This window comes from Somniosus microcephalus, chromosome 15 (assembly GCF_052327205.1).
Source record: "Somniosus microcephalus isolate GS21.2 chromosome 15, FLI_Smic_1.0, whole genome shotgun sequence".
NCBI classification, from domain to species: domain Eukaryota; kingdom Metazoa; phylum Chordata; class Chondrichthyes; order Squaliformes; family Somniosidae; genus Somniosus; species Somniosus microcephalus.
The window spans coordinates 65,493,869-65,514,583 of record NC_141001.1 but is presented as its reverse complement, the minus strand read 5'-3'; positions in this window follow the sequence as shown (position 1 = coordinate 65,514,583).

The window sequence follows — 20,715 nt, the reverse complement described above, 5'->3', positions numbered from 1 at the left end:
CCCACTTGATGGCTGGCAAGGTAGTGATCATCGAGACTGAGGTCGTGGCAAGGAGGATGGCCTGCTCTCTATTCGAAGGCCTTCTTCCCATAGGGCAGCACTGCATTACGATGGAAGGTGGCAGAGGTACTGAGGATGCTGGAAATCTGAAATAAAAACTGAAAATGCTGGAAATACTCAGCAGGTCAGGCAGCATCTGTGGAGAGAGAAACAGAGTTAACGTTTCAGGTCGATAACCCTTCGTCAGTTCTATAGTACATGTTAGTTCAGTGTCCCTGCAGTAGGCTGCACAGCTCTGCATCTGGTTGTTGGCTTGCCTGGGGGGCCATATGATCATTGTCATTGTCAGGTGGGTTCACCTCTAGCTGTAGGTGGGAAGGTACCAAGAGGTGGACACAGGCTGTGTCTGGTGCAGCCTATTCTGCCTGGCATCTCTCCACTGCTCCTCTTCTTCCTCCAAACAACATAAACAAAATGGGATGCCCATTTTAAAATCCAATGTCCTAATACTATATCATGGACATATCAAAAAAATGGCATTGCCAGAACATTTTGCACAGGGCTTCATGACCAACTAAGTGGAAACAGGGGAAAAAAGCAATAAGTAAAGTTCAGAAATAGCTTCAAAATGCTGCTACAAATATTTTCATAAGGCTCTTTAAATGCACTTACAGCAACAGCACAATCTAGCAGGCCTGGATTTATATGGATGGGTGGACAACCAAGCGCTATACCCGCATAGAAACTGGAAAATTATGCAAACGTAGTATATTGGAAGGTAATTATAATATAGTTAACTGCAAACCAGCAAGCACTCTTGGTGCCAGAGAAAACCCAACTGGAAACTAAATGGGATGCTGAGTAAGCGGGAAACTGGTGTAACAAATCTGTGTCCATTTTTCTGATCAGTTATCCCCATGAATTGGAAAATCTACCCAAATGATTCAACCTGAGGTACAGTACAGGTACCAGCAGCCCGTTTACCAAACTGGCCACTATTTGTCTAAAAGTGTAGACAGCAAGCCTTTTAGTCCATGCAAGGCAATACAGTTGGGCCTGACCTGCCTTTAATCATGGGCCATATTATGTACACTTCCAGCATTAAATAGCAGCGGTCTAGGCTGATTTTCCTATCCTTAGCCCAAGAGCACTGAAGCAAATTGTAGTTGAGTGTTTTTGTACAGACCAAGGATCAGACTTGGACAGCATTGCTCATTAAGGCACCACTGGTCAAGGTCAGTGAATGCATCTTCAATGCAGGACCCCCAAGGTGATGCTAGGAATGGTAGGTGTGCCTCGTCATTGTTGCAGATTGTTGGTAAGTGAATGACTGGGGGTCCTGCATTGAGCAGTGTGTGAGGCTAGTGGTGCAGTTGGTAGGAGACAGCTTTTGGAGATGCATTCACTGATCTTGACCAGTGGTCTGAGGACATGAAGCTTCTTTGGGCACTGGAGCCAGGTGGTGGGGGCAACACTGCTGGCAGTGACGGCCTTGGTAATGCACTCCCACATTGTTCTTTCTGGAGGGCCTCCTGACCCCTGTGGGTAGAGCCCAGTCTTGCAGTGTTGACCCCCTGCACAAAGCTGGAGTGCTGCGTGTGAGACCCTGGGTGCCCCTTCCCTGGTTTGCTGAGCCATTTGTGTTAGTGTGGAGGCAGTTTTCCCATTTGTTCAGTTTAGGAAGGTAATTGAGCTTTAAGAGCTGAATAATCACATTTGGAACTTCTTTTAAATATTGAATATTTGTAAAAAGACAGAAAGGGCTGAAAAATGTATTGAATCAGTGTCTTGCTTCAATGTGCATGGCCCCTTTAAATTTCAGAGCTCCTCACTGCCCACAATGCATTGCGAGCTTCACAGCCTCGCACACAGACACTCGGGGAAGCAGCAACGCCGCACCAGGACTACAAATTGGTCCCAGATCTCTTGTACAATGCCACCAGGAGGGCGTTGTGCCTAAGGTTAGCGCTGCACCACCTACCTCTATGCCCCCCACACCAATTTAGGTTGGTTAGCGCTGTGGCCAGTTTGGGCGGCCATTAACGGCAGTTGGCGGTGACACCGACTGCTTTGCTGGCGATCACCAATTTTCCCCCCTATGACTTTAAAATGGGTAGTGAATAATGTCTTCATATCCTAGTTGAATTATAACCCACCCTCTAATCCTGCCTTACCTAAAGACTACACTTGATCTTCACCCCTCATGTGCAGTAATGCAGGAGATCAAAGAGTCACTCTTTTAAAGTGGCAGGACACATTGATAAAGCTGTAAGAAAGGACATGGATCCTAGATTTTATGAACAACAAAGAGGTTATACTAAACCTATACAAATCATTGGTTGGATCACATTTAAAATATTGTGTTCAGTTTTGAGCGCCATACTTTAGGAAGGATGTCAAGCCCATGGAGAGGACACAGAAGAGATTTACTGAGATGATACCAGGAATTAGACACTTTGGTTATGACTGGAGAAACTGGGGTTGTTTTCACTAGAACAGAGATAGGTTAAGATGAGATCTGATTGAGGTGTTCAAAGTTATAAAGGATTTATATTACTTAAATAGGGAAACCTATTTTCACTGGTCAGTGAGTCAATAACTAGAACGCATAAATTTAACATTGCAAAAGAATGAAGGGAGCGGTTACAACTACATCACTTATGCAAGATGCCAGAGACCTCCTGCTGTGTTGTTCTTATGTTTTAAGGTTCCTAATAATGCATTGTAGGAGTCTACGTACTCCTAGCAAAAAATACTGAACTCGGAGAGGTTCAACAGAAAAGGTTTAATTGTTGAGGCTGCATGTTGAACACAAAATGGAGTCAGAGGCTACACCAAGTCAGACTGCCTTTCCTCAGTCCACAGCTTCGACTGCTCCTCCCCCGCTCTGGGCTTAACTATGTTGCAGATCAAGTTTCTTAAAGGTGTGATCCTTCTTAAAGGCATGACGCCTGATTTATAGTCTACGGACCGAAAAGCGGATTGTGTCCTTTCTGTGATCGGTACGCCACACAGCTCCTCCCAGAATCCGCTAGTAGGGAGTGTACGAACCGGCGTGGCGGCTTGATGGCACGGCCGGAATGGCTCTTGGCGGTTGGTGTCGGGAGCGGGGCGGTTGGACGCGTCGGGCTCTTAGGCGGTCTGCCCCGCGGTGGGGGTTGGCCCACTTGAACGGGTTCGTCGGGCTCTAGGTGCGCCAGCTTGAGCCGGTCGACTGACACCTTGTCAGTTCTGCCGCCCACTTCGAGGAGGAAGAACTTGTTCCCCGTCTGGAGTACCTTGTAGGGTCCGTCGTATGGGGACCGTAGAGGTCCTCGGTGGGCGTCATGGCGCACAAAAACAAATTTGGCCACGTGCAGGCTAGGTGGTACGCGGGTTGCTGGTTCACCGTGCCGGCCGGTGGGTACCGGAGCGAACTGTTGTGCTCGGTTGGCGAAAGTGCAGCGTTGCTGGTCAGCCGACAGGGGGTCGTGGCGGTGGGCAGGAACTCTCCGGGTACGCGCAGCGGCTGGCTGTACACGAGTTCCGCTGCCGAGGCTTGCAGGTCTTCCTTGACCGTGGAGTGTAGGCCAAGTAGCACCCACGGGAGGTGGTCGATCCAAGCCTCGCCCTCGAGGCTGGCACGGAGGGACGCCTTCATGGACCTGTGGAATCACTCGCACAGTCCGTTGGCTTGGGGTGGTAAGCCGTGGTGCGGTGAACGGCCACCCCGAGGTTTCGGGCGATGGCGGCCCACAGATCAGAGGTGAACTGCGGGCCTCTATCCGACGGCATGTCGGAGAGGACGCCGAACCGAGCGACCCAGGTACCGATGAACACCCTCGCGATGTCGGCGGTGGTGGTGGACGTCAGTGGAATGGCCTCGGGCCAGCAGATGGTACGGTCCACGATTGTCAGCAGGTGCGTGTGACCTTGTGATGGCGGCAGGGGGCCGACGAGGTCGATGTGGACGTGGTCAAACCTTCTTTCTGGCACGGTGAACTCCTCGAGTGGGGCTTTGACGTGGATTTTGGCATGCTGGCAAGCTATGCAGGATCTGGACCAGACGCGCACATCTTTGCGCAGGCCGCGCCAGACAAATCGGTTGGCCACCAGTCTAATGGACGCGCGGGTGCCGGGGTGTGAGAGGCCGTGGACGATGTCGAACACCCGTTTTCGCCAGGACGCCGGGATTACGGGGCGGGGTTGCGCCAAGGAGGTGTCGCATTTGACTGTGACGGCGGACGGGCCGCAGGCGACGTCGGTCAGTCACAGCCCTGGGAGGGTTGTGGGCGCGGAGAGCAGATCAGGGTCGGTGCATTGCTCCGCTGCCAGTTGAGCATAGTCCACTGCCAGGTGGGCGCCGTGGACGGCGGGGTGGGATAGGCAGTCGGCCACCACGTTGTCTCGACCGGAGACGTGCCGGATGTCCGTGGTGAATTCGGACACCGCGGCGAGCTGGCGTTGTTGGCTGGCTGACCACGGGTCTGCAGATTTCGCCATCGCGAATGTCAGGGGTTTGTGGTTGACAAACGCGGTGAAGGGGCGGCCCTCCAGAAGAAATCTAAAATGGCGGACTGCCAGGTACAGTGCGAGGAGCTCGCGGTCAAAGGCGCTGTATTTGGCCTCCGGGGGGCGCAGTTGGTGGCTGAAAAAGGGCAGCGGTTGCCAGGCCCCGTCGACCCACTGTTCGTACACGGCGCCGACCGCGTGGTCGGAGGCGTCCATGGTGAGGGCCACCCTGGTGTTGGGCTGTGGGTGAGCGAGCATGGTGGCGTCGGCGAGCGCCTTTTTGGTCGAGTCGAAAGCGGGCAACATGTCCGCCGACCACTCAATCGCCATTCTGTCCTTCTTACCCCGGAGGGCTTCGTATAGGGGCCGCATGAGGGAGGCCGCTCCGGGAATGAAGCGGTTGTAAAAGTTGATCATCCCCAAGAACTCCTGGAGGCCTTTGATGGTGGTAGGCCGGGGGAACTGCTGGACGGCTTGCACCTTGGCGGGCAGGGGAATGGCTCCGTCCTGCGTGATGTGGTGGCCGAGGAATTCGATCCTGCTGAGGCCGAATTGGCACTTGGCTGGGCTGATGATGAGCCCGTGCTCACTGAGCCGCTGGAACAGGGTGCGGAGGTACTCGATGTGTTCCTGCTTGGAGGAACTAGCTACCAGGATGTCATCCAGGTAGACAAGGAGGAACTTCAGGTCCTGGAGGACCGAGTCCATGAGCCGCTGGAAGGCCTGGGCCGCGTTTTTGAGGCCGAAGGGCATTCGGAGGAACTCGAATAGCCCAAAAGGGGTGATTATGGCCATCTTGGGAATGTCCGTGGGGTGGACTGGCACCTGATAGTAACCGCGCACCAGGTCGACTTTGGAGAAGACTGAGTGGCCGGCCAGTCTAGCCGAGAAGTCTTGAATGTGCGGTATGGGGTACCGATCCGGCGTGGTGGCGTCGTTTAGGCGCCGGTAGTCCCCGCAGGGGCGCCATCCCCCGTCGGGTTTGGTGACGATGTGGAGTGGGGAGGCCCAGGGGCTGTTGGAGCGGCGGATGATGCCGAGCTGTTCCATTGTGGCGAACTCGGCCCGCGCGATCTCCAGCTTGGCCGGGTCCAGCCTGCGGGCGTGGGCATACACCGGTGGGCCTGTGGTGGGGATGAAGTGTTCTACCCCGTGCTTAGCAACTTTTGCGGAGAAGGTCGGGTTGGTGAGGGCTGGGAACTCAGCCAGGAGTGCTGAGTAGTCATCCGTTGAGCGGGCGTGGCACTGCCACGCCATTTCGGCAGGTTGAGGGGGGGGCATGGCGCCCGGGATGGGTGACATGGTGTTCATGTCCACGAGGCGGTGCCGAGGCATGTCGACCAACAGGCCGTGGGCGCACAGGAAATCCGCACCGAGGAGTGGGGAGAGCACCTTGGCGGTGATAAACTCCCAGTGGTAGCGGCGGCCTGCGAGGTCGATGGTGATGGTGTGGGTGCCGTACGTCCGGATGTCAGTGCCGTTGGCGGCAGCCAGCGCAGGGCCGCGGCCGCTTCGCTGGATCTCGAGGGCGGACGCAGGGATGATGCTGTGCTGCGCGCCCGTGTCGCATAGGAAACGGCGTCTGGAGGCGTTGTCCGTAACGTACAGCAGCGCGCCTGCTTGCCCCACGGCCATCGTGTAGGCCGGTGTGGGGGCGGTTGGAAACGTGCAGGGATGGCTGCAGCGGCGTGCCCGTGCGCCGAACCGGGTATGGAAGTAGCAGTAGCCCTGGGTCGGAGGGCTTGGGGGACGTGGGGGCCTGGGGTCCTCGTGGCCGAGCTGTGTGGCCGCGCGATAGAGGGTGGAGCGCGCGCCGACGCTGCGGAGGCCAGGTCGGGGGTGACGGCATGGTTGGAGCCGGCGGACAGGAGCTTATCGGCTTCGTCGGCCAGGGCCTCGAGGTCCGTGAGGCTGGACGCCACAATCGCCCAGCGGATGCTGGGAGGTAGTTGGCGGATAAAGAGCATGCGGAAGAGGGAGCCGGGCGGTTTCTCGTCGGTCAGAGCAAGCATGTGTGAGAGCAAGTCTGACGGCGTGGAGTCACCAAGGCCCGGGAGGTCGAGGAGGTGGCAGTTGCGCAAAAATTGGGAGGCTGTGAATTTTTTAAGGAGCGCGGCCTTGAGATGTGCGTACTTGCCTTCCTCCGGAGGGTTTTGTAGTGTTGCCCAGACTTTCATGATTGTGGAGCTGCCCAGGGAGGCGAGGAGGTAGTCGTACATCGTTGCGTCGGCGGTGATGCCGCGGAGTCAGAATTGCGATTCGGCTTGAAGGAACCAGGCGGTGGCTAGGTTCTCCCAGAACTCCATCAGCTTCACAGAAACTGCATTTGTGTCAGCCATGGTTACGCTTAGGAGTCGTCCTGAGCGTCGGGGTCACCAATGTAGGAGTCTATGTACTCCTAGCAAAAAATACTGAACTCGGAGAGGTTCAACAGAAAAGGTGTAATTGTTGAAGCCGCATGTTGAACACAAAATGGAGTCAGAGACTACACCAAGTCCGACTGCCTTTCCTCAGTCCACAGCTTCGACTGTTCCTCCCCCGCTCTGGGCTTAACTATGTTGCAGATCGAGTTTCTTAAAGGTGTGATCCTTCTTAAAGGCATGACGCCTGATTTATAGTCTACGGACCGAAAAGCGGATTGTGTCCTTTCTGTGATCGGTACGCCACAGCATCATGAAATACTAAAGGAATAACAATTCAATTGATTATAGTTGACTTTAAATTTAGACAACTTACAGACAATTTACTTTTCCAAGGCCAGAGCAGAAAATGTTGGAAACACTCTGCAGGTCGGGCAACATCTGTGGAGGGCCCAGGCCTGAAATGGCCCAGAAATTCGGGTCTCCACGGGTGAGTACGCATGGGGTACTCACCCGTAGGCCGAATGGAAGTGACGGTTTTCCGATTGCACTGCGCATGCGCGGGAAACCGGCACTTCCGATCCTCTGAACGAAGAGGTTCAGAGGTCGAACGCGCGTGCCGGAGAGGCTGCGCGTGCGCTTTGAACTTAGGTTTTTTTTGCAGGTTTTCCCGGGATCGCAAGCCTGCAGTATTTAGAAATGTAAAAAGTAGGTGTAAGGCCTGCTTTTTACAAGGTAAGTGGTCAATTAATTCAAATTAAAACATTTTTTCCACAGGTTTATTATTTTTAAATACTTTAAAGCAAGGTAAGTTTATTGTTAGCCCCGTTAGAATATAAAATTATTTTTTTCAAAAATTTAAATTATTGTTTAAAATAGTTATTTAATGTAATTTATAGTTTATTTAAAAAGTGTGATTTAAAAAAAAAATTATTTGAAGGTTTACTGCTATTTTGGGGCCGTAGTATTCATAAGTTTTGACAGGTCTTCCTGTCAATCTTATGAATGGGCTTTTCCCTCCTCCGATTGGCTGCCCATGGCTCTCGTGATCCCAGGGGACGCATCGCACTAACTACGCCCCTGGGACACACCAGCACAGCACGCCGGCAGCTGGGCCAGGCACCGGAGCGGAATTCCACGGGGCCCTACAGCTCAACTGCCAGCGCGCAAGGTAAGTGCAGGTCGGGGGCTTACACCCGCGGGAAGCTCCCGACCCGAATTTCTGGGCCGTTAGCTCATCTGTTCTCTCCACAGATGTTGCCTGACCGGTTGAGTGTTTCCAGCATTTTCGGTTTTTGCTTCAGATTTCCAGGATCTGCAGTATTTTTGCTTTTTGAATTACTCTTCCAGGTTCGTTCGAACCCATTGTGCTTAATTTAAATAATTAAAGGAACACCTACCAACTCTCATCCTCAAATTGAAACATCAACACTTATTGATATTATGGGAACATCTACAAATTCCCATATTCAAGCTGATTTATCATTGCAGACATCATCCAAAGGCCAGCACCCCATCATGAATCAATGCTTTTGAAGTGAAAGGAACAAATGAAACAAGAAGGAGCCCTATGTGCAAAGTGTGGTAGAATGGAGAATTTTAGTGTAGGAGGTAATATGATCTACAATTATGGGGGCATAAAAATGACTGAGCTGTTGATTCATCTCTTCCTGCAATCAAGAATGTTTAAAACACAAAACTGTAACTTTCGAACTAGGTAAAACTGTAAAAGTACTTGATAATGTGTATCTTTGCTAGGAGGGACATATTTGGCAGTTTGCCGGCGTGAAGGATTTCCTGTCACCTTTAAAGTCACAGTTAGCAGTCACAGTCTTCAGTTTCACTGTATAATTACTCTGACAGAGCTCTAGCCACAGGGTGTGTGAGTGGGACTGCTGCTTAAACTGTAAATTATGAGGGGATTAGCATTTATGAATTTTAAAGCATGCTTGTTGTAGGAGACACTAAAGCTGCTTAGTACCAGCAAACTGCTGTATTTCAGCATCAGTTCTTAGCAGATTTTGCTACTGAGCTTGTGAACTAGGTGTTAACTCTTTAACTGATCGGATGCAGGTCAAGTCTTTGTCATCACTAGGTATTACTGTCACTCTTCCCACCACTTAACCACCTCTATTCTCTAGACCTGCTCAAATGAGGGTCCTTCTGCCTGGGGTAATAAAATTGCAACATGTACAGCAGTGTATATTGTTTGCCATTTGGAATGTGCTATTTATCTGTTCCACAATACTGATGCTTTATGAAGAACATAATTGATGGCAACACACAAATATAAACATGCTCTGCCACACATGGAAAATGTGCTAGGTGCAGTGAAATCATAAACACGGAGAAAGCCTTCCCCCATGTTCAACTGTTCCAAAATTACCAAAATGCATTGCAAGGAATCTGGACCTAAGGTGACCACTCAGCTGGGCAAACTTAGCGCCAGTCTCCTGGTCCCAGGAAGACTTCTCATTAAAATACTGAAAGCTCGTCAGAGATTGCAAACTATGAACATGGGAAAGCATGGAACGAGGAACAAACCATTCAGCCCATTAAACTATTCCTTTCGCAGACCATATACAATCTGCTTTCCTTAAGCGTGACATATTTCATTTCTTGAGGAAAGGTTCTGCAAAGCGGGCAGCCAGCAGTTGAAAATCGGGGGGTGAAGGGCACCTTATTCTCCCCTTTGCTGCCCAAGACTCACCTGATACAATCTTCAGGCGGGCCTGTAAATGGCCGAGCAGCCCACCTGCCTGAAACATCTCATTTTGAATGTTGACATCGTTTCTGCATCAACCAGCAACCCTGGAAGTGAATTCCACAGCCTCACAACTCTCTGTGTGAAGATGTTTCTCCTGCCCTATGTTCTAAATGTTTTACATTTAATCTTGTATCTATGGCCCCTCATTCTAGCCCACTAAACCACTTCTATCTACCCTGTCCCATCCTTTCATAATTTAAACACTTGTATGGGACAGGGTATGCGCAGTGCTTTACAGTTGTCTGCATTAAACAAGAAATACTCTCCTGCTTGGTGAATGTTAAAAGCAGTATTAAAGAAAGGTACATTGTTCAGTTCTGAAGTAAAAACTGAAAATGCAGCAAACACTCATCAGGTCAGTCAGCATCTGTGGAGCAAGCAATTAATGTTTCAGATATATAATTCTTCATCAGAACTGGGAAAAATTACAGGTGAACAACATTCAAAAGGAACAGAACAAAAGGAAAGAGAAAGGAAAGAAGCATACAACACATATAAGCGGCAGGGGGAGGGACACACCCCAATCTACATCGAAGGGGCTGAGGTGGAGAGGGTTAGCAGCTTCAAATTCCTGGGTGTATTCATTACGGAGGACTTAACATGGTCCAATCACATCGACGTCATAACCAAGAAGGCATGCCAATGCCTGTTCTTCCTCAGGAGACTGAAGAAATTTGGAATGGCCCCCCAGATTCTCACCAACTTCTACTGGTGCACCATCGAGAGTATCCTGTCCGGCTGCATCACTACCTGGTATGGCAACTGCACCGCCACAGACCGCAAGGCTCTACAGATGGTGGTGAAAGCTGCACAACATACTATAGGAATTAAACTATCTGCTGTGCAGGATATCTACCCCGAGAGGTGCCGGCGGAAGGCCCTGAGAATCATCAAAGACGCGAGCCACCCCAGCCACAACCTCTTCGCCCTGCTCCCGTCCAGTAAGAGATATCGAAGCATACGGTCTCGTACCAGCAGGTTTCGAAACAGCTTCTACCCCCAGGCCATAAGACTCATGAACGGATAATGTATTATTATTTATTACTGTTTTATTTATTATTACTGTATTTCTATTAGTATTTTTATCATTGCTATGCCATATTTATTCCAATGTTGGGAGGACTCGTAAAAATCAACATTTCATTGTGCAGTACACACGTTTGCTGCATATATGACAAATAAAATTGAATTGAATTGAAAGGAAGTAGAATGACCTGTAAAGTGCTTAAATGAAAAACAGGAGATGGTTAAATGACTGAAGTGATACAAACATGAGACAATAGGAAACAACATAAATGAAGCAATTAAAGACAATTAAAAGACACAGAGAACATGTGAATAGGTGACGGGGATAAAGCGGATCTGAAATTCAAACAGAAATTACTGGCAAAGTGGGTAAAGTCAAGGTTTGAAGTTCTTAAAACCAATATTAAAACCAGAGGACTGCAAAATGCCACATAGATAAGGTACTGTTGCTTGAGCTTGCGTTGAGCTTCATTGGAAATGTAGACAGCCGAAGACAGAGAGGTCAGAGTAGGAGTGGAACGGGAAATCGAAGCTCAGCGTTGCACTTGCAGACAGAATGGAGGTGCTTGGTAAATCAGTCCCTAATCTGTGTTTCGTCTCTCTATTGTAGGGGAGACGGTTCCATGAATGGTGAATACAAGATCCTAGCTTAGAGGAAGTGCACACAAATTTCTGTCTCACTCGGAAGGATTTGGGACTCTGGATAATGATGTGGGAGGAGGTTAATGGACAGGTGTTGCTTCTTCTGCCCTTGCATGAAAAGTGCCAGGTGAAGGAGAGCAGGTGGAGTAGTGGAAAAGAGGGAAAGGTTCCATCGGAAAGCAGAGATAGGAGAGGAAAGGAAGGGAAGATGCAATTGGTGGTGGGATTATGTTGGAGGTGGCATAAATGGCTCAAGAGGATCTGACAAATGCAACTGCTGGTGGGTTGGAAGGTGAAGGCAAGGGGGATCCTTTCACAGTTGTGATGGGGGAAGTGGTGAGAGCAGAATCACGGGAAATGGGATGGACGCAGTAGAGGGTTCTGCCTACCATAGCAGAGATAAATTCTCGGCTAAGGAAAGAGACATTTAAGAAGCTCTGGTGTGGAAGGTGCCATCATCTTGCTTGGCCTCTCCTAGTTAAACCAATTGTCAGCCACAACTATCATAGTTTCCATGCTCTAAATAGATAATGGGGGTGTGCAACAGTGAGAATAAGCCAAAATTATTATCGTTTAAAATATCTATAAATAGAAACTCAAACCAATTAAACAAGCAAAATGATGGCCAGTTTAACAAAGTTAGAAACAAAAAATACAAAGAAGACGATAAAGGAGCCAAGAAGCAGTTATGCCCCAGTTTTACTGCAGGTAATGATTGGAGACAAATACCTGACTTTAAGCACAGGGTTGTACTGGTGATTTTGTACCATAAATACTGATGCTTCCTTAGGAAAAGCAGTGCCTACGTACATATATGCAGCACAGAGCTCCACTCACCAGCAACCACATTTTTCATGTTAGTAAAGAACTGATAGAGCAGATGAATATTTGCTAACATTAAAATGTTTATAAGTAAATACAGATAAACAAATAAAGTTGAACCACCTGGGAATTTTTTTAACATTTGCTTTGCAGCAGTTGTAGCTAGACTGCAGCAGGTGTGAAGCTGGAAGGGTGCGATACCATCTCCTCAAAGTGGTCTCACACCACTCCTGTTGAGCCGAATCCCAGAGATTGATACAATCACACTGCAGGTCTGTGTCAAATCGACACATATCTGCACTATCACTGGCCCATTAAAATAGCCAGAAAGTAGCACCACAACAAAGCACCCTTAAAGTAGACTTGATCATTTCACAAGCAAGGAGAAGAAATGAAAATTAAATGGAAATAATCATACGTCGAAAAGTACAAATCAAAAAGTAATGGAAATAAAATGGAATAAACAATACTGTAATCTGCTGCTTGATCTGGATCCAATGTGGTTAGTGCCGTAAATGCTGTGGTGCTGTAAAGGCTGAATTGCAGTGGACAGGAAATATATTAAAACAATAGAAACAAAATCAAAACATACAAGCAAAGTGGGATAAAAATTGAAAACAAAAATAGCAAAGAAAGTAAGATTAAAGGACATATAAAAGAAGAATAAAACAGGAAGAAAAATGATGGCAGAAAAATGAAAATTAAAGGAATAAGTAAGATAAATATTTAGAATATTAATTAAATGGAAGTAGCTCATGAATAAAATATGAAATACAGAAATATGGAAAGGAATAATATGAAATAGTGAAAGCATCTTTATAAAGGAGCTATAAGCTGTAAATGTAGCCAAAGATCTTTTTAACAGGAGGAATCACAAGAACACTTTCCTTCAGTATTTTCCAGGTACTTTACAAATTATGATTTAATTATTTTAAAAATTGTTTACCTAGATGCTAATATAGTAATGGTTCATTCAACAATGGTATAAATTACTCAACATAAAGCTTGAAAAAAATAGATGAAATGGAAGGTAATCAACATTTACAATAACTAAGTATCATTGTAAACCTCCTGATAGAAAATTATCACAATATTGCCTTATTCCGCCTCCAACACTAGCCTATCCCATCACATCCTAAACATACAATGCAGTCACTTAAGTATTGTAAGATTTGCGAAATTTTCATAAATAATCACGCAGGAAATTAGGGTTAATAAAACAGCTTTATTGACCAAAAGAAGCTTATACAGAGAAACCTTTGATAAAAGGGCACACAAAATGGCCGCCAGACCTCGTGACCAGCTTCTGGGACCATTTGAATTTCTGTTACTGCAAGCCAGACAGGCTTGTGGATTAAGGACATTAAAGCCCGCGAAAACCAGTTTCGGGAAACCGAAACTCATGGAACTGAGTATACATATGGATTAGATTATAAGTACAGGACAGATTTGGGTAGCAGGATGAGACCCATCAAGAAATGGGCAGACAATTGAATGAACACTTTAACCCATTTACTGTACAAAGAGAAGCCGTTTAACAGCCATCAAGGGCAATCTCCAGACCGATCAATATACAAGCCGAGTTACGGTGACAAAGCAAAGACATTATCGGCCCAGGAAAGCCAGTTAAGCTATCACCGACTCCCGTTATGAAGACAAAACACCCCTGCAGAGAGTTCTGCCCGCCAAAATTATTACAAAGACAGGACTATGATTTGGCGGGAGATAAGAATGTTCCAAAAGGGTATAACTGTGGATTGAAAAAGTCCATCAGTACGCTTCGGAGTAGCTTCACTTCTTGAACGCTTCAGAAACGCTTCGGGACAGACTCTTCGGTTAGACAGCACTTCGGTTGCGGAACGTGTTCGGTGTTCGGGCAGGCAAGGCCCGGCCACGACGGGAAGACGATGAGGGTGGCCCGGGTACTTTTGTCGGGAGATCATCGACGACCCAGGCCGAAGAAGAAGACACCCTGTACTCCAGCTCTGCTTCAAATCAGAAGGACAATCATGACTGTATAAAGAAAGCTTTTTGGGACCAGCGTCCCGCCCCGGGGAAGACCATCGGGAGATCGACGACCCAGGCCGGAGAAGAAGGCACTCAGGGCCCGGCACTCCAGTGTCTCAACATCACATCGGTAATGGACTCACCCATGTGCATCCAGTTCTTAAAGTCACGTCGGTAACGGATTCATCCGTGGCGAGCGCTCACCAAGGCTGTACCGGCTGCCTACATCGCAGGAGAACCAAGAGGAAAACAAGCTGCGCCAGAACTTTCCAAACCCACGTGACGACGGAAAGCTGTGTCAAAAGGCTGCAAACCCCTTTTCGCAATTCTTAAAGTGGTGAGCATGATCCCGAGTTCCTCAAATCGAAACTTAGTTAGGTCTAGGGGAGGGGGTTAAGGGTAGTTGTAATGTGTTACCCCTTTTACGATGTGCCGTGTGTTCCCCATTTCCATAGAGTTAAGTTTATAGATGTGTGCATGCTTGTAGTTGCTTTAATCTGTGCATATGACATGTATTTTATAATGCTGCAAACTGTTCAATAAAGGCATCCATTTCGTGCTATTCGACCTGGTCTATTGAGTTTTTCTGCACTATAGCTCCCTGCACCTAAGTCCAAGGTCGAGAACCGTAGGGGCGAGTGGGTCGAACCACTCACGGGTAATTATTGCAAGAAGCCTGGCAGGAGACCAGAGCAAGCAAGAGAAACCCCCTACAGTATTAACAGATGCAGCTTGGATCCATGATGATCTGTGGCCAGCTAATATCCTATCCAATTGGTTTGGTGGAAGTATGGGGAGTAACAGCTAGTTAAGTAGTTCTACACTATATTTCCAATATTTTTTGATGTGCACATTTCTGTAATGTGATCTATCTTTTCCTTGATCCTGTTATGCATCCATTGTGATCCACAAGACTCTCTCGGGACTGAATCCCTATTCTGCAACTTTACTGGGTATCTTAGTACCAATGCAGTCGAGAAGAGCTAGTAACATCTCCATAGGAGATAAATCTTAAAATCCTTAAGAGCAAGACTCTTGCTGATTTTTTTGGCAGGAAGTTTGTTGTCAGGAGAGGTAAGGAAGCTGTAACATGTGCCTTCCAATTTTAAGCCACACCACTTCTGACTTTAGAAACCATGCAATGAAGTACGCAACACGCAGAACCCTGAAATATATGAAATTACTCTTGGGAGGCTCCGCCCAGTCCCCTAGTGGCCCGCAGCACAAAACTGCTTCTAATTCTAATTTGAACTCGCACTCAGAGCGACCACGAAGATGACTGATGTGGAAAAGAAGTGCCGCACTGCTACGGTAGGGATGCTCTTCTGAGGCAGAGGCTAACTGACGTTGCTGAGGCCAAGTATAAGGAGCTTTATATGGTAGCTGGTTGTGAGCTATACCTGACCCACGAATGAGTATTAGTGATAGTCGTGAGTAAATGTCCCTCTCATGCTCTCCCAGCATGCAAAGCTCCGCACCAGTAACACTAAAGTGTTCCAGTCGTCAGCACTAACATTTTGCTTATCTAAGCATAAACATTGACCCCAAAACTGATTAAATGAACCTTCATTGAAATAAGTAGGAGGCAAGAAAGAAACTATGACAATCATGAGGCAGGGAAGTACAGTAAACACTGAGCTGGAGGCACGCTACTAATCATCCTATTTCTGATTGTTTGAATTGGTACATTATCTGATGAGCTCATTATTATATTGCCATACTGTTTCATAAGTCCAGACTTCCACCAATCTGTACACTCTGCTATTCTACCTAATCCTGCGGGGGTGACATTGGTCTTCCCCAGTAACGTGAAATGGGCAATAGTGAATAGGCAGCCTGTTTAATGCTGCACCTGAATTTCTTTTCCAATGACATCCGAGAAAAGGAAAATTGAGCGTGGTGTAAAACGAGCTTCCAATCTGTTCGCACCCATTTCACACTATTAGGGAAAGCCAAACTACTTGGGGCATCCAAGTATGTGAGTGGTAATGTGCTTGTGTGAGAGCATGTGTCTGTTGTAGGTTAATAAACATTCGTTTGTGAAATTTATGTCCCACAGCCTGCTGTTATCAGGCACTGAAGAATTTTGGTGGCCTAACAATTACCCTGTAGAGATGTGTAATTAAGTTTTAATTGATAGTTTCATTCACTTAAAGATCAGAATATGTCCTTTGGTCAAAAGATCAAATGGGATCATTTCCTTGATTTAATTAGTAGTCTGGTTCCTTTGATGTGAAAGAGAATATTGTTTTCCATTGTAAGGATTTGCTTGTTTGACACAGACATGCGAAAAGTATGTCAGGACATGTATCATTGTATTTGTGACATTGGTTTCTCTGTTGCCAATTGTATGTGCACTTGAAGTATTATGGAGTATGGCTGGATAACCCCACTTTCAAAAGATGATAATGCAAATGTTGGGTTTGACCTAAGTGGTTAAATATTAGAGTTTGGAACAAGTTCTGAATTCTAGTACTTGATCAAAAGAAAGCCTTGGTCTATCTCCCTGCTCATCATTATGTTGTGATATGATACAATACACTGAGATAGCAGATTGTACAAGAAGGCAACCCCAGCTAACATCACCATGCCAGAAAATAGAACTTTGTCTGTAGAATCTAAATAATAGAGTCATAGAGTCATAGAGTTATACAGCACGGATAGAGGCCCTTCGGCCCATCGTGTCCGTGCCGGCCATCACGCCCTGTCTAATCTAATCCCATATTCCAGCATTTGGTCCGTAGCCTTGTATGCTATGGCATTTCAAGTGCTCATCCAAATGCTTCTTGAATGTTGTGAGGGTTCCAGCCTCCACAACCCTTTCGGGCAGTGAGTTCCAGACTCCAACCATCCTCTGGGTGAAAAAGTTCTTTCTCAAATCCCCTCTAAACCTCCCGCCCTTTACCTTGAATCTATGCCCCCTAGTTATTGACCCTTCTACTAAGGGAAAAAGCTCCTTAGTATCCATCCTATCTATGCCCCTCATAATTTTGTACACCTCAATCATGTCCCCCCTCAGCCTCCTCTGCTCCAAGGAAAACAAACCCAACCTGCCCAGTCTCTCTTCATAGCTGAAGCGTTCCAGCCCTGGTAGCATCCTGGTGAATCTCCTCTGCACCCTCTCCAAAGCTATCACATCCTTCCTGTAGTGTGGCGACCAGAACTGCACACAGTATTCCAGCTGTGGCCTAACCAGTGTTTTATACAGCTCCATCATAACCTCCTTGCTCTTATATTCTATGCCTCGGCTAATGAAGGCAAGTATCCCATATGCCTTTTTTACCACCTTATCCACCTGTTCCGCCGCCTTCAGGGATCTGTGTACTTGCACACCCAGATCCCTCTGACCCTCCGTCTTGCCTAGGGTCTTACCATTCATTGTGTATTCCCTTGCCTTGTTAGTCCCCCCAAAGTGCATCACCTCGCACTTTTCCGGGTTAAATTCCATTTGCCACTGTTCCGCCCATCTGACCAACCCATCGATATCGTCCTGCAGACTGAGACTACCCTCCTCGCTATTTACCACCCTACCAATTTTTGTATCATCCGCGAACTTACTGATCATACCTTTTACATTCATATCCAAGTCATTAATATAGACCACAAACAGCAAGGGACCCAGCACCGATCCCTGTGGTACCCCACTGGCCACAGGCTTCCAGTCACAAAAACAACCTTCGACCATCACCCTCTGCCTTCTGCCACTAAGCCAGTTTTTTATCCAACGTGCCAAGGCACCCTGGATTCCATGGGCTCTTACCTTCTTGACCAGTCTCCTGTGCGGGACTTTATCGAAGGCCTTACTGAAATCCATGTATACCACATCCACTGCGTTGCCCTCATCCACACACCTAGTCACCCCCTCAAAAAATTCAATCAAATTAGTCAGACATGATCTTCCCTTGACAAAGCCATGTTGACTATCCCTGATTAATCCTTGCCTCTCCAAGTGGAGACTGATTTTGTCCCTCAGAATTTTTTCCAATAATTTTCCCACCACTGATGTTAGGCTCACTGGCCTGTAGTTCCCCGGTTTTTCCCTACTCCCCTTCTTGAATAATGGAACTACATTAGCGGTTCTCCAGTCCTCTGGCACATCCCCTGTGGCCAGAGAGGTTCTGAATATGTGTGTTAGAGCCCCCGCAATCTCTTCCTTTGCCTCACACAGCAGCCTGGGATACATTTCGTCCGGGCCTGGGGATTTATCCATTTTTAGGCCTGCTAAAACCGCCAATACCTCCTCCCTCTCGATGTTAATGTGTTCGAGCATATCACAGTCCCCCCGCCCTATTTCTATGTATACATCGTCCCTCTCCATAGTGAAAACAGATACAAAAAATTCATTTAGAACCCCTCCTACATCTTCCGGCTCCACACACAGATTGCCACTTTTGTCCCTAATGGGCCCTATTTTTTCCCTAGTTATCCTCTTACCCTTAATATACTTATAAAACATCTTAGGATTTTCCTTTATTTTGCTCGCCAGTGTTATTTCATGGCCCCTCCTTGATCTCCTAATTTCTTTTTTAAGTATCCCCCTGCACTTTTTGTACTCCTCTAGGGCTTCCTCCGTCTTTAGCCTTTTGTATCTGCCAAAAGCCCTCCTTTTTTTTCTAATCCATTCTCGTATATCCCCTGACATCCAAGGTTCCCTGTGGTTTTTGGAACCACCCTTGACCTTTACAGGAACATGTTGCCATTGTATGATCTCAATCTCCCTTCTGAAAGCCTCCCATTGCTCCGGTGCGGATTTTCCTACAAGTAGCTGATCCCAGTCCATTTTGGCCAGATCCTGCCTTATCCTATTAAAATCGGCCTTCCCCCAATTTAGAACCTTTATTTCCGGCCCATCCCTGTCCTTTTCCATGACCACCTTAAATCTCACCATATTATGGTCACTGTCACCAAAGTGCTCACCTACTAGCACTTCTTCCACTTGGCCGGCCACATTCCCTAGAATTAGGTCCAGTACCGCCCCCTCTCTTGTAGGACCTTCTACATGCTGGCTCAAAAAGCTCTCCTGGATGCACTTTAAGAATTCTACACCCTCTGTGCCTTTCACACTCTGACTATCCCAGTTAATATTGGGGAAGTTGAAATCCCCCATTATTATTGCCCTATTATTTGCACATTTCTCTGAGATTTGCCTACATATCTGTTCCTCTATCTCCCCCTGACTGTTTGGAGGCCTATAGTACACTCCCAGCAAAGTGCTTGCCCCCTTCTTGTTTTTAAGCTCCACCCATATGGCCTCATTTGAGGAACCTGCTAATATGTCATCCCTCCTTACTGCAGTAATTGACTCCTTAATTAATATTGCTACACCCCCTCCTCTTATACCCCCCCTCTGTCTCGCCTGAAGATTCTGTACCCCGGAATATTGAGCTGCCAGTCTTGCCCCTCCCTCAACCATGTCTCCGTGATAGCAACAATATCATACTCCCATGTGTTTATCAACACCTTCAGTTCATCCACCTTATTTGCAAGACTCCTTGCATTAAAATAGATGCCATCCAGCCTTGCCCTTGTATATTTGCCCTGTCTACCAAACTGACTTGTTTTTTTCTCTATAATTGGCAGCACATCACCCCCTATTTCAGCTCCCCTCTGTATCCCATCCCCCTGCCAATCTCTGCTAATCAGCTCACTGACATCACCCCTTGAGGATTTTCTCATTGAATATGGGTTTATATATATTATGCTTTTAGTATTGACCTTATTTTTGTGCTTTATCTTACTATATAATTGCTATTATATAGCTTGGACAGTCACTGGGACAAATATGAATTAATTAAGGAAAGCCAGCATGGATTTGTTAAAGGCAAATCGTGTTTAACTAACTCGTTTGAGTTTTTTGATGAAGTAACAGAGAGGGTTGATGAGGGTAATGCAGTTGACGTGGTGTATATGGACTTACAAAAAGCGTTTGAAAAAGTGCCACATAATAGGCTTGCCTGCAAAGTTGAAGCCCATGGAATAAAAGGGACAGTGGCAGCATGGATACAAAATTGGCTAAGTGACAGGAAACAGAGAGTAGTGGTGAACGGTTGTTTTTTGGACTGGAGGAAGGTATACAGTGGTGTTCCCCAGGGGTCAGTGCTAGGACTACTGCTTTTCTTGATATATATTAATGACTTGGACTTGGGAGTGCATGGCACAATTTCAAAATTTGCAGATGACACAAAATTTGGAAGTATAATGAACAGTGAGGGGGATAGTGATAGACTTCAAGAGGACATAGACAGGCTGGTGGAATGGGTGGACATGTGGCAGATGAAATTTAATGCAGAAAAGTGCGAAGTGATACATTTTGGTAGGAAGAACGAGGAAAGGCAATATAAACTATAGGGTATATCCTAAAGGGGATGCATGAACAGAGAGACCTGGGGGTATATGTGCACAAATCATTGAAAGTGACAGGGCAGGTTAAGAAAGTGGTTAAAAAAGCATACGGGATACTGGACTTCATAAATAGAGGCGTAGAGTACAGAAGCAAGAAAGTTATGATGAAACTTTATGAAAAACTGGTTCGGCCTCAACTGGAGTATTGTGTCCAATTCTGGGCACCGCACTTTAGGAAGGATGTGAAGGCCTTAGAGA